The sequence below is a fragment of the Eriocheir sinensis genome, unplaced genomic scaffold (genome assembly GCF_024679095.1).
Source record: "Eriocheir sinensis breed Jianghai 21 unplaced genomic scaffold, ASM2467909v1 Scaffold428, whole genome shotgun sequence".
Classification (NCBI taxonomy): domain Eukaryota; kingdom Metazoa; phylum Arthropoda; class Malacostraca; order Decapoda; family Varunidae; genus Eriocheir; species Eriocheir sinensis.
The window spans coordinates 248,616-253,092 of NW_026111752.1; the positions used below are offsets into that span (position 1 = coordinate 248,616).

The window sequence follows — 4,477 nt, forward strand, 5'->3', positions numbered from 1 at the left end:
CTCTTTCTATCTTCTATCGATATTTCCACGCTGACTGCTCTTCTGAACTTGCTAACTGCATGCCTCCCCCCCTCCCGCGGCCCCGCTGCACTCGACTTTCTACTCATGCTCATCCCTATACTGTCCAAACCCCTTATGCAAGAGTTAACCAGCATTTTCACTCTTTCATCCCTCACGCTGGTAAACTCTGGAACAATCTTCCTTCATCTGTATTTCCTCCTGCCTACGACTTGAACTCTTTCAAGAGGAGGGTATCAGGACATCTCTCCTTCCATATTTGATCTTGTTTTCGGCCACCTCTTTTGTTTCTTTGTTAGGAGCAGCGAGTAGCGGGCTTTTTTTTTATTATTGTTTTATTTTTTTGTGCGCCCTTGAGCTGCCTCCTTTGTTGTAAAAAAAAAAATATTTACATATAAATGCTTTATATCTCACTATTTCAACTTGAAATATACCTTTGAGAGTAGAGAAAAGCAATTCCTTTGGGATTTACACCCTTTAAAACAGTAAACAGCACCTCGCCGATCTACCGCCAGCTACTCCTTCCCGCTGCCCCGCCTCTACACGATGGAGTTCATCTAAGCCGCCTTGTATGATCGTGCCCTGAGGAGAGAAAGGCGATTTCGCGATCGCCTTGACCCTCTCTCCTTAAGTGACAGGGAGCTCGTCAGCCACTACCGGCTCCCCCCCGCATTATTTGATTGAGCTCATCCAGGAGGTTGAGCCTGCCCTAAGGAGGAGGACAAGGAGGTCACATGCAATACCGCCACACACACAAGTTTTGGTGACCTTAAGACTGTTAGCCAGCGGTTCCTTTCAGCACGTCATAGGCGACGTATGCGGTAAGTTCATTCTCATTAGTCCTTTTTAATACTCGGGTTATCACTCTGCAGGCCACCCAAACTCCAACCATTTTACTGTTTTCAAAGTGATTCCTTCACTATTACCATTCTAAGCTAACAGGAACCATGTATAGGATGTGGGAAAGAGCAGTAGATTTGGTTAAATTTAGTGGTTAGAGTTAACCTAACCAAATAAAAGCTATAACCCAAGTGGTCTGCAGCTCAGCCAAAAATGTAATAAATGGCTTCAAATGCTTATTCCCTCCTGGTTTAAAAATAAAATAAAATACGAAGTTATTATCGCGAGTGAGTGACATGTGGAAGAAAACAATACAAAGTGTGCTGTGTGTGTGCACAAAGTACTTGATAAAGCATAAAAATGCAGCACAGTGAGATGGGTGTACTTCTGGAATAAATACCATTCACTGAACAATCTTTACTTAATTATTCATAATTTTCATAATGATTGAATAAATGTACTTAGAATTTAATTTATATATATATATATATATATATATATATATATATATATATATATATATATATATATATATATATATATATATATATATATATATATATATATATATATATTTTCCACTCTAAATCAGTGAGGTGCAGCTGATTTATCTTAATTGAAGAAGAGATTTTATTACAATAAGTTTGCAAATTTTACTTGTAAGGGTAAAGGTGATGAGGAAATCCCCAAAATACAATGCTTCAAACAATTAAAAATTAATGCATTTCAGGACTTGCACAGGGCAGTGTCAGCCGTGTAGTCCAGGACGTGACAGCTGTGTTGAATGACATAGCTCGACAAGAGATAAAAATGACCTCCACGATGCATGCATTGATGGAATCGGCAACAGCTTTTGCAAGAGTTCGGAGTTTCCCTCGGGTTATTGGTGCCATTGATTGTAAGATTCAAAATTACTAGTTACTGACGAATGAGCACATATGATATTGGTCTCAGTAAAAGTACATGAATAGATTTACAATCTGCCTATCGCTAAATAATATTTATTTGCATAATGTTTATCAACAGGTACTCATATTTCCATTAAGGCACCCCATGAAAATGAGGCTGCCTACGTGAACAGGAAGAGGTACCACTCTTTCGACATCCAAGTTGTGTGTGATGCTGCTGGTATGATCATCAGCTATTGTGTCATTTCCAGGTAAGTGTTCCTTATTGATGATATCATTTATTGTTAGGCATGTTAATAGTTAAATCACAAACATCCCTTACCTGCTACAGCATTTCTAAAGTTTGATTTTTAGCAAGAATAATTGCAGATTAGCTATTTAGGCAATGGAACTTGAGCATTTGAAGATGCTAAGACTCCACCAGTGTTGGGCACACCAAACATGCTACAGCTTTTCTCTTGAGTCTGGTATTTTTTTCCAGTATTAACATGTCCATGTTTTGGAATCCTTTTTTTTATTCTCCCCTTTTTAGCAGGGTCAAATCACGACTCCTTCATCTGGCACCATTGCGACCTATATGAACGCTTTCGCAGGGGTGAGTTTGGGGACTACCTGCTCCTTGGTGTGTATCTGGAGGGATGTTGATGTTCTTGACAAATGTTGCATTACATATGTTACATAAATACCTTTTCAGTAATTACTTAGTGTGTTACAGTAGCTTTCTTAAGTAGTTATTTCACATCCAGAAAATGATATCACATGACTGTAATCTTTACAGGCGACAGCGGCTATGCATTAGAGCCATTTTTGATGACTCCAGTCCGCAACCCCACAACAGAACCGGAGGAGCGCTACAATAGGGCCCATACACGGACACGTGTCGTTGTGGAGCAAACCTTTGGAATACTAAAGAGCCGGTTCAGGTGACAAACTTCTTTTCCTTATTCCCAATACCTATGCATTCACATATGCTGGCCATCCATTAGAACCCAGTGAGAATTAGATTACTAACATGTTACAGCAATAAAGTGATTGGAAAGGCAAATTTAAAAAATAAATATTTGGTGTGAAAGTGAGCAGACGTGGGTTTGAATCCCCACGTTACCACCTTGGATTTTTCAGTCACCGCCAAGTGGCCTAAGACTACCCGTATGCCATAGGCGAAGATGTAAAAAAAAAAAAGACAAGACGGGAGTGCTTGGAAGATTTGTATTTCAATTGTCTTTGACTCAGTAATTTTGACAACTAACACTATTTACAGGTGCCTTCACAAATCTGGGGTGCCTTGCAGTATGCTCCCATGAAGTGCCTCAACATCATCACCTCATGTTTACTGCTGCACAACCGCTGTGTCCAGCGGGGTATTCCACTTCCCCAGCGGGTACAAATTTATATTTCGGTAAGGTGGAGAGTTAGCTTTCAGACATTCTTTCATATGCTTCCTGTTGGATAAACTTTGTTGAGAACATAGCAACTTTATTTAGTGATAACTTTCAATCATTCAGATTTCTGGCTGCAGCAGTGCAATTGCTATTAATACAGTAGATGTAAAAATGCAACAGTGTATCAGCAGACACATTCAGCAGAGCAAGAGTAATATAGTACTTTGTGAGTACTTTTAAGATCTTATTTCCTCCTTAGCTTGAAGAGGATGAGGAAGAGCAGGATGCTCCTACTGCTGTTCTTGGAGCAGCTGCTGGCCGAGGAGCTGGAAGAGCAGTACGTGAAGCAATAATTGCTAATTTTTTTGGGTGAAATGGTGAGGTGTGTATTTTATCGGTCACTCTTGAGTAAGAGCTCAGTAAGTTTGTCACACATGAGTCCTCTTTTCTGGAATCCATACTGTTTACTTGTTATTAAATTATGCTCTTCTAGAAATCTCGTCTATTGTTTCTTTATCACTTTTTCACATATTTTACATAGTACACTGGTCAATTACACGGGTCTGTAGTTCAGGGGTTCTTCCTTTCTTCCACTTTTGTATATAGGGACCACTTTGGCCCTCCGCCACTCCTTAGGCACTGTACCAGTATTTATCGGTGTTGGTGTGTGTGTGTGTGTGTGTGTGTGTGAGAGAGAGAGAGAGAGAGAGAGAGAGAGAGAGAGAGAGAGAGAGAGAGAGAGAGAGATGAATGTATTAAAATATTTGCAAGTATTTTCTCTTTTGAGACCTTACTCAAAGTAAGTTAAACATGTGACAATGTTCTGTATTTTAGACTAATTAAAATGTACATAGTGTACAAGTCTCTGTGATTTTTCCTTGTGTGCTTGTGTTTCGGGCCCTGTGAGCATGTTAATGCAGTTTGTCTTCTGGTCACCCCCTTAAAAGTTGTTCTGCCAGCCCCTTAACCGTCAGGCCTCACAATTGATCCCTGACACGCAAACCAATATTCAAGGATTAAGAATATATTAAGTTACGGCAAAAATATATTGAGCAATGCTCACATGTATAAAAAATATTGAATGACAAAAACTATTACACTTACACCAATAATAATAAACTTATTGTAATATTAAAAAAAAAAATAATTAGAAACTAAGGAACTATAAATGAGATCAAAATACATACTGCAGAATGAGGATATCCAGCAGGAAAGGAATGTCAGTCCCATGAGGTTTAGTTTAACCCGGTAGCAGCGGGGATCATGTTTCTTAATGGTACTTCTAAGCAAGAAAAAAAAATTGAGAAAAAAATCATCACTCACACAAAC

At 39.1% G+C, this 4,477-nt stretch overlaps 1 long non-coding RNA gene across 1 annotated transcript; it reads left to right on the forward strand.

Moving 5' to 3' along the window:
• Nucleotides 1–1,912: 1,912 nt before the first annotated feature.
• LOC126992255 (uncharacterized) lies at nt 1,913–3,546 on the forward strand. Its single transcript, XR_007746389.1, has 4 exons — nt 1,913–2,388; nt 2,545–2,689; nt 3,028–3,165; nt 3,408–3,546. It is a non-coding gene; the product is annotated as an uncharacterized LOC126992255 (long non-coding RNA).
• The last annotated feature ends 931 nt before the right edge of the window (nt 3,547–4,477 follow it).